Source organism: Brachycentrus maculatus, unplaced genomic scaffold, assembly GCF_059751285.1.
Source record: "Brachycentrus maculatus isolate JH-2025_06_01 unplaced genomic scaffold, ASM5975128v1 h1tg000227l, whole genome shotgun sequence".
In the NCBI taxonomy this organism is placed as follows: domain Eukaryota; kingdom Metazoa; phylum Arthropoda; class Insecta; order Trichoptera; family Brachycentridae; genus Brachycentrus; species Brachycentrus maculatus.
Window position 1 is genome coordinate 466,922 of NW_028280978.1, and position 11,256 is coordinate 478,177.

General features: G+C 29.1%; 1 protein-coding gene across 1 annotated transcript in view; it reads right to left on the reverse strand.

Annotated features, from left to right (window-relative positions):
* LOC148306756 (fidgetin-like protein 1) overlaps nt 1-11,256 on the reverse strand; it is a 58,595-nt gene that overhangs the window by 44,932 nt on the left and 2,407 nt on the right. The gene's annotated exons all lie outside the window — the stretch shown is intronic.

Here is an 11,256-nt window from a genome sequence, read left to right on the forward strand (position 1 = left end):
ATACTTATTTGTACAAGAATGTAAGGCATCCGAATAATACAGGTTGGCACAAAGATGTTATAATTTTTCCAAATGGCGTAGTACGTTAATCGTATTTGACATTTGTGAACTAGACAGCTGCAGTATGCAAACAGGTTGATAAAACAGGCACAAATATGTATTAATACTGGCGTCAGCCACTTGACGGGTATCATCTTTTTCACTTTACAAAAAAAATTGTAAAGGTTTAAATACAGAGTTCCATCACTCGAAATCTTTTTTTTATGTATAAAAAAGTTATTCAAAAACAAAATTGGATGATTAATTTTGCACCACCCTGAATATATTCGTATATTATTCACAGCTTATTCACAAATCACTCACTCCTTTCAACAACGTCATTTATAAAAAAAATCAGAACATCGTTTTTAATGTTTAAAAATATAATAAAATGTGTTAAAAATAAATATCAAGCCTTTTGTTGCATTGAACTTTTTATTGTGGAACAGATTTTTTGAGGTTGAATGTTTTTTCTCCATTTAAAAAATATTTAGTATATTTGAAAAATAATTAAACAATACCTGTTCTTAAAAATGTAAAAACAACACTTTCTGCCCTGTAGCGGGTAAATATTAAGTCAGAAATATGCTACTTTTGCTAGGATATAGTACATTTTCTGGGCATTCCGAGAACATGCACAACTGAAAATTTACAATTTTTTATTTATGACGTTCTTGAAAGGAGTGAGCGATATGGAAATAAAAGCACAACTGAAAATTTGCGATTTTTGATATATGACGTTGTTGAAATGTCAAATATGATTGAAGTACGACACCATTTCCAAAAATTATAACGTTTTGTGGTGACAGTGTGCGCCACACTGTATTACCGTAAATACTCAACTCAGTAGTCGTATCTGCATTCAAAATACGTAGGAGAAATTCATTATTCTTTATTATTTTATAATCTTCCTGTTTACAAATAATTCAACACATATTCGTTAATATGTTTATAAAATAGACAAAAAGCTTGAGCGCCCCAAGGATAGTCGATTAAGTTTTCTTATTTGTCCGCCTCCGTAGTGTAATGGTCAGCACGCTCGGCTACCGTTCTGTAGGTCCCGGGTTCGATTCCCAAGGGGGGTAAAATAAATATAAGTGATTTTTTCGTTGTTATATTTATTCAATATTACCCTGGACTGGTACCTGAAGCGGAGGGCTGATCACCTTTCCTTCATGCGTAAACGATCAAGATAACACTGCGTTTATATGACGCAGTGCCCTATGCACCATTGGGGTGCGGATAAGGGTTTTATTATTATTATCTTCTATATCACGTTTAAACACGTTGTTCACATTGAAATACATGTCGTACATACGTGTAATGCTTAGTGGTATTTGCTATGTCGATTTACAGTAAGAATAAGATTTAATATTTCCACCGATATTTTAAAAATGTCATTTTAAATTCTTATCATTCGCCATCAATGAGAATTTTAAAATAGCAATTGCTTTAGTAGCATCTCTAAACGATCAATTGGCCACATCAATGACGTTGTATTGACAATATTTTTACATTAAGGGTCAAAAAATGTATACTTCAACAGTCTTACATTATTTATTTACAGATTTTGCGTTTAATTTATAAATTAAATGCTAAGATCAAACACTGATTTTTTATAGTCCACTAAATTGTATTTTATTTAACACATAATTGTTGAAAAACACATAATTTAGTAGACTAAAAAAAAAGAAGCAGTATGTGATTTTAACATTTAATATTAAATATTAAATAGTCATTATATGTGGATAACACGAGGTATGAGGTAGCTGATTATATTCATCTTCTTCTAACCCTTATCCGCAACCGATGGTGCATAGGGCACTGCATCATATTGACGAAGTGTTATCTTGATAGTTACTCACATGAAGGCAAGGTGATCACTCTTGCGCTTCAGGGACCTGTCCAGGATAATATTAAATAAATGTTACAGTGTAAAATCAATAAAATTTATTTTCACCCCCTCCCCTGGGAATCGAACCCAGGACCTCCAGCACGGTAGTTAAACACGCTAACATTACACCACGGAGGCGGACAGATTATAGACTGGACTGATTATAGACATGTAATAATAAAATCACATTCAAATGAATATATCTTTAAATTATTCAAAGTAATAAAGGTATGTGCATCATTGTTATGCTGATATAATGTATTATTTTCTCTAAGGTCGTTATCAAAGGCTTTCCAAACGATTACATAATTGTCACAGGAAAACATAATATGCGATTAGGTTACGATTTGGATGATATAACACGAACACATAATTAATTTTATGGTTTATATGATTGATTGTTCGTGAAATGGCAAAGAAGATTGTTAGAAAACAATTTTAAAAATGTCTCAACAATAAAAATATTGTCGTTATGAATTAACCTTTTTTAGGATTAGGACATCGATTACATACAGAAATTAAAGTTTATTTACATAACTTTAACTTTAATCGGTAAATGATGGAATTATGATCGGTAAATGATGAAAAATAGCATTATCTTCCTGACAACATTTTGAGTGTGTTCAAATACTTGTCCACAAATCTGGATTTTCTCTTATTATTGGAGTTATTATTTTTTGATATCTCATCAAAGATGAAGAAGAATATGGAAGTCTGGGCATTTACGGGAAGTTCTAGTGATTCAAGAACAAAGTTTCAAAATTGATTCATATGTATATATATATATATATATATATATATATATATATATATATATATATATATATATATATATATATATATATATATATATATTATTTATTTTTTAATCTGGGTATTGAGTATACTTACTTCGTTCTCTTTTACCAATGTGTCAATTTTAAAGATTGTAAAATATTGCAGTCGGAAGAATTAAAATAATTGAAAATAATTCGTACTATAAGCATATTTCCAATTTTTTGAAATATTGCAACGATATTTTCAAACTTTATTCCAGTTTAATTTATGCATTTATAATGCGGAGAGCGGCAATGTTATTACACAATGAATTGAAGTGCTAGGGTATTCAATTTAGGTAGTTATGGATTGCAAGTTGCTCATATGAAGAAATATTTCAGAATCAACCACTTGAAGAGCAACTACTTTGAGCTTTACCACATTTACCAGCTAAATGTGTGAATGAGTTCAATAATAATATATTGATAGCACTTAAATACAAAACTGAGTAAGGATTTATGTAAACATAACAAAAACTAACCTAAACTAAAAATAACCAATCATAAAAAAACTGTTTTTGACTGACTATTTTTTTGATAGATTTTGGGTGGGTTTACATTTTCAAAAAGAAAACGATGTTTTCACAAACTTTGTTTAGGAATGGAAAAAAAACGATGTTTTCACAAACTTTGTTTAGGAATGGATAAAAACGATGTTTTCACAAACTTTTTTTAGAAATGGAAAAAAAACGATTTTTTCACAAACTTTGTTTAGGAATGGAAAAAAACAATGTTTTCACAAACTTTGTTTAGGAATGGAAAAAGAGGTAATGATATTTATACCAATTATTTGAAATTATAATCCGCCTAAATTGACGTTTTTAGTAAACAATAAGTATTTTAGTAACTATTATATCTTTTATTATATAACATTAAACCCCTTAGTGTAAGTCCCTTTCCAAGCACAAGAGCACAGATTCTTTTATGGAGAGGCACAGCGAATCGAAATATAAAAGTTCTCCATATGTATAAATGATTCAAATGTATTATGTTATAAATAAAAATGTAAATATATTAAATGAATAAAAAAAAACAGCATAGAGAATGTGGAGATGTCTTAGTTTTATAACATTTTCATTGTCGTTGAAAATCTCGCAGTGAAAACTAAAACAATTCGGATTGTGCTCATTCCGATTTATTTTTTAGTATATGGTATGGAGTTAGATGAAGGGGTTAAGGATCTGCTTAAATTATTTTTTAATGGATTTTGTGACCAGGTCAATCTTTTAAAATAAAATTATCAAAAATCATATTATTATTATTTATTATTTCCAATGCGTAGCTATCCGAAGCTAAATAACATCTGCCAAAGATAAAAGTTTTAATTTTAAGTTAATATTTGGAGTTATTATCATGGGAAAATGATATTTTTTTTTTTTTTTTTTTTTTTAACTCTTTATTCCAGCTTATAGATATATTTTATGTTTTGAGTACTTTATTTACGATAGAAATATATTGGTACAAGCAGTCTTTGGAGATTGTTCCCATTCGATTACATGAAATTTTAGAGCAATGGACGTATTAAACTTCATAACGATTAATAGAAGTAAAGATTTGAACTAAGCTACATGCAAAAAAAAATGAAAAAGATTTAAAAATATATTAATTTTTAGTTCAGACAATACGAAATATTTCAATATTCCTTGGAACATTTCTATTTCATGTGAATTTTGGTTTTCACTCATTCAATTTACCGTCTAACCATTAAAATTAAAAAAAATCGAACATTTCATTTTTCGGGACCTAATTTTCGGTTGTACAATAAAAATGTAAAACCATTTTCAATAAAGAAAACGATTTTAAAACTAGGAATATCCATGGCTAAAAAAAATTGTGATATTGGCATTAATTAATTTTGAAATCAGCAATATAGTTCCTACAAAACGTAACAATGAACTTACGTTAAGACAATCTTAAAATTAGAAATAAATGTGGTTATAAAATTAAACAATGATTTCACTCAATTTTCCAATAAGACGCACCTAGAAAAAAAGTGTGATGTTAAGTAAATTGTGCAATGGTCGGATAATTCTCACTCAATAAATTAATACTTAGGAATTTTGAGTATGAAGGGAGGAATGCAGCCATGTTTATCTACGACTAACTCAATTATTTCATTTTATCTCATCTACTGCATTCCGTGAAGCGTACAGCATACCATATTGAATATTCTACTCTCACCTGGCAGAAGCGACGTATTCCTCAACACGTATAATTGCGGCAAAACACGTTACTTTTGTAATGTAATTAATTATATAATATATTATACATAGCTTCACCGATAAAAGTGACAGCGAAAATATCGTTACTTGCTAGAATAGAAGGTAGCTAAAAAATAGAGCTTATAAAGAAGAATTTAATATAATATTAAAGGTGTCTCAACTTTATATGAAACATGTATCGTTCTTGCCTTTTATGGAAGAAGATGGAAGTCAGAGCATTTCAGGGCTTATGACCTGGCATTTGGTTGGCGTAAGCGATCACTTATTACACTTGTATAACGATTACAATTCTGCCCATTATTAATCATCCATATTGCATATTTATAGGATTTCTCCAGGATTTAATTTTTTGGCTATTATTCATACAAAAATCTAACAAACATTTCATGAAGGTCTCATGAAATGTTTGTCAGAAAAATATACTCAACTCATTCCGAAATTTGAGTAGTGTGGTTGTCAATCATGGGTATGATGGTAAATGTTACTCGTGTGTAAAGTGATCGCTTATCCAGCCTAAGACAGGTTGTAAGCCTTGTAATACCCAGACGTATCATATTCCATATTCTTCTTCATCTTGTTGAAATATCAAAAATAACTCCCAAGTGGATATATACCAAGACTTTTGAACAAATATTAGAACACACTCAAAATAAAAACTTGAACATTTGGAAATGAAATTTAAATGTACATTATTTTACGGTGATTAAGAAAATGGTTTAAAAATATATTATCAAAAAAATCTTCCTAGGCGGTCTTGAACAATGGCTTACGCTTGCGTTTAAATAAGTATTATTAGTATTCTTCTTCATTTACATATGTTAAAATATCAATATAAAAGTTATTATTTTGTTATTACATACATTATACAAAGTTATGCTTTTTTAAAACGCGATCCTTTTATTATAAAACATAAAAATATGTAATTTTTTGGGTATCTGTATATTTTAAAATGTGGTCACCGAAATATGGTAAATTAAATTTATCATCGGTAGGTACTTCAATGGATCTTTGTCAGACGGGAGGAATATCTAATTTAACATACTCAACCTATAAAGGATTGTATTAGACTCGTTTTGTGTTTACAACAGCCGATATAATTAATATTTTCATTCATCCTTTTCTTTTGGAAAATTCGCCTTCAAAAAAACGTTATTTTCGTAAGCCGGCAATGAATGACGTCACAGAAACGTTGGAGTTATTTTAATGTTGGTGTCATTGCTTAATTATTCTCGGCCATATTTGTTAATGCCTATAGTCCACCCTCCCACCCCCCCCCCTCCCTTCATGTTTGTATAACACAAATGGTAGTATAGTGGTAAACAAACAATCCACACTACTACTATTACAGCTCTATAAACCATATGACGTCATAAAACGTTCGATGACGGAAATTTGATGACGTATGCGAACGCACGTTTTTCGTTTTATAAAAATATCTAAAGTTGAAACCTTTATATATCCCTTATTTCTCTAGATATTTTAATAAGAATTTTTATGAAGTACCAATAGTCTTGTGATTTTTCATAATTATTTATTAGCCCATATTCACACATCGTGATATTTATCCATTATCGATACAAGGATAAGTGTACTGATGAAGTCCCATAAAGTATATGGTCTCATCGAGACTTCGTGCAGGATTGGTCATTTTTATGCATTTTCTCGATAAGTGTGTCGTATTGAAGTGGTACATAATTAGTCGTAGGTAGTCGATAATGTGTGAATATGTTAAATACCAAATTGAATGTTAAATTTCGAATTATTATTGTATCGGTGGAATAAGGCTGAACTGGAAAAGTTCACCTGAAATGACTAGTATTGGAGGGATCAAGAAACACGTGTCAAATTTATTAAAATTGCACTTATGTTATCGACTTTATTTTGAATAACATATACTTAGGTGTTTTTTTTATCAAGATATTTATTGATATCTTAAAAAAGATGAATAAGGTAATAAGTGGGAAATATAAAAATGTCGATATATATATATATATAAATATATATATATATATATAAATATATATATATATATATATATATATATATATATATATATTTATATATATATATATATATATATATATATATATATATATATATATATATATATACATATAAATATATATTATATATATATATATATATATATATATATATATATATATATATATATATATATACATATATATATAAATATATATATTATTTTTTGACATCTCATCAGAGATGAAGAAGAATATGGAAGTCTGGGCATTTACGGGGCTGACGACCGTCATAGGCTGGTTTAAGTGATCACTTTACACACGTGTAACATTCACCAATTCTACCCATTATTGACAACCACACTACTTGAAAGAAACCACACTACTTGAAACTTAGAAACCTTGTTCTTGAATCACTAGAGCTTCACTAGAGACATCTATTGTGGTGAGATGTAAAGAAGCTTTTTATTAAGCAGAAACTCTTACATTAGTATGTTAGGTCCGAATCCTGGATTATAATCACACACATGAGAAACACCAGAAAATACAAGTGTATATATATATATATATATACCATATGTATGTATGTATATATATGTATATATATATATATATATATATATATATATATATATATATATATATATATATATAGATATATATATATATATATATATATATATATATATATATATATATATATATATATATATATATATATATATATATATATATATATATATATATATATATATATATATATATATATATATATATATATAACATATATATATATATATATATATATATATATATATATATATATATATATATATATATATATATATATATATATATAAATATACATTTATTTATATAAAGGGCACTTTATCTTGATCGTTAACACATGAAGGAAAGGTGATCAGCCTTCCGCTTCAGGTACCAGTCCAGGATAATATTGAACAAACATAAAAATGAAAAAAATCACTTATATTTATTTCACCCCCCTAGGAATCGAACCCGGGACCTCCAGAACGGTAGCCGAGCGTGCTGACCATTACACTACGGAGGCGGATTTTTAATTTTATTTTTAATACAATAAAACGTCCAATTTGATTTGTTAAATATCCAATTTGATTTGTTAAACGTCCAATTTTATTTGTAAGGGTTTCAATTTAAAGTTAAAACCTGGATACGAAAAATTGTTGAAGTACATTGCAAGGTAGAATAACGTAAAAGTTCCTAAATGGCTCTGTATAAAGAAATAATAAGTCCAGATAAATGTATTATTATTATTGGGTAGGCTTGTAATGGCTGGTAAGACCATATAATCCTAGGTTTGGTTTACGAGATTTTATGACATTCCACAAAGAAATGTCATTAAATTTATTTCAAAACGGAATAATAAAACCCTTTCATCCCACTGACTTTATTATCCCGGTCCGATGTTTATTGTATCAACTTTCAGATGGCAGATGCTTTCATCATACGAAATGCGGATTGCCTTCATGAATAAAAGTCATTCGTTAAGTAAATTCTCAAAAAATGACCTGATATTGAGAAGATGGAACCAGTTTACATTACGGGGAAGGTCACTCGGTACTGCATACAGGTACCCATGGTCGCAATGGTATGGAAAAATCTGGCACAACTGACAAAAACATGTTAAGATCCAAGGGATTGTTTTTGTTTATTTAATTTTAATATTCATAATTTTATCCGTATTTCATATAGTTAAAGATTCAAGAGATTAACTTTAATTATTATTTATAAGTCTCTTAAAACTACGATTTAAAAAAATACACTTTTCAAATATTTCGTGTTTTTTTCATTTTTATTATTAATAATAAATAATAAATCCCTTACCGCACCCCAATGGTGAATAGGGCACTGCTTCAAAAAAAAGCACTGCTTTTTTTAATTTTAATTTTTTATTTTTATTATTATTAACACAAATTGTATACATTTATTTAAATCGCAATTTTTAACATATTTAAAATAAATATTCTGCAGAGACCCACCAAGCCACCTTGTGTGTCTTGTTAGTGGAGTTATTTTTTAATACATTTTTATTGTTTTTAACCTAATATACACACAAAATAGAAAGAAAAATTAAGAATATATACATTTTACAATTTTCATAAAATTAACTCTTGATCATTTACCCTTCTTTTATTTTGCTTAAAACCTGTATACGAAAATACGTATTTTCATATTTTATTTTATTTGGAAATTTTAGAAGGCAGTTACTTAAATTCATTTACACTAACGAGTAATACAAAACAGGTGTTTGTGCCATTCCAGTTACAAAATTTTACATTTATAATTTAATATAAATACCTGGAAGAGGGACGGGAGGTAGGAAAAGAATATTAAAGAGGAATATTTGTGTTTTTATTACTTACAAAAATACTCCAATTTCATACTATTACCATTGTAACATTCACCAATTCATACCTATGATAGACAACCACACTACTCAAATGATTAAAACTTGTATGTACATACAACCTATAATAGATAAGTTCTTGCTTTTTTTATTTAGCAGAGACCCTTACGAAATGTATTGACAGGTCATAAGCCCTGTAAACCCAGATTTCCAATTTCTTCTCAGTGTAGAAACCCAGATTTGTGAACAAGGATTTGCCACAATCAAAATGTTGTTAATCGGTATTGTTACCTTGTTTCGGCTGGTTTTACTTGGTCTTAAAAAGGTAATTCTGATTCATTCATAAAGGTCAAGTATTCGATAGATCTCAACTTAAATTTCTCCAAACACATTTTACGTAACTGTTTTTCTTTTCTTAAAACACAGTTTTTGTATTGAAAAAAAAAGTTTTTCTTCGAAATAATTACATGGTTTTGAAAAGAAAAGAGTTATTGTAAGGTAAGAAGTTAAAAACTTAAATTAAAATAACAGTATATAAGTATTCTAAAAAACAAAAAAATATCTAATTTGCATACATTAGAAAAAATCGGGCGTGGAAAGACCTGTCACCTCTTCGGCGGTTGTCCGGCGAATGAGAACTGTCTTTGCGAATGTCCCCTTAATATTGGGTTCAATTTCACTTAATTACCGGATGCATTTCCGTCAAGCAGTTAAGTTAGACGATAGTTCACGACAACTCGTGATATCTAGAATCCGCATTATCTGCTGTCGCGTTGTTCGAGTGTTACCTGAGTGAATACTTATGTATAATAAATAATAACGCTCTATCATTGGTGACATAAGGCAGCCAAACTGTCGTACTATGCATACAAAAGTAGCTAACCAAGTGTGTACTTAATAGATACATGATATGTAGAAATACATTATGTAAATAAATCCCTTTACTTGGACAACATTGTATGTTCGGTTCATATTATACATAACTAACTTACTAACTAACCATCACGCCGCTTCCCCGCAGGGGTAGGCAGAGAGAATAGAGCGCCACACCACTCTGTCCTTGCAAACATTCTTCGCCTCTTCCACGTTCATGCATCTCCTCATACATACCCGCCGATTGTTACGACTCCTAACCTGACCACTTTCATGTATTTGGCATACCTGATCGTGCCATGCTTTTCTCGGTCTTCCTCTGCTTCTTTTCCCGCTAACATTCGCCTCATAAATTTGTTTTACCGTTCTTTCCTCACTCATTCGTTCTACATGTCCAAACCATCTCAACACACCTTTCTTAATTTTATCCATAATGCTTATCCCAGCTTTGCATTCCTTCCTTATTTCACTACTCGTACATCTGTCATACATCGATTTGTCGCACATTCTTCTGAGAGATCGCATTTCGACTGCATTCAGTCTACTACACATATTATACATCAAACTACATAATTACGTAGATAATGACAAATCTTGAAGTATCGAAATATATTTTTAAAAAATCATAATGTTTTCTTGTAATAAAAGCATCGCACCATCCTTACGCAGTATTAAATACATAAAAAAACTACGTATAAAGGATGAGAAAAATTAAAAATTTAATTGGTAAAGTAATGAGGAATTGCCCAACTCATATCGATTTATTTAACAAAGATCGTGGCTCATTATTAAAAAAATATATATCGCTTTAACTTTTGTGCTTGACATTATTAATGAACTTTGGAACCAAGTACTTACCTATTTTCAACGTTACAGGTGAGTACTGACACAGACTATTATACTTGATTCGACTGATGGAAGCACTTTAAGATTTTTTAAATAAAATTTTTTTTTTTCAAGACTGGTATTTTTTAAATCTCCTTAATTTTATTAGTTTACTTTTTAAAATTATTCTCACTTTTTAAAAATATTGAACAGTGTA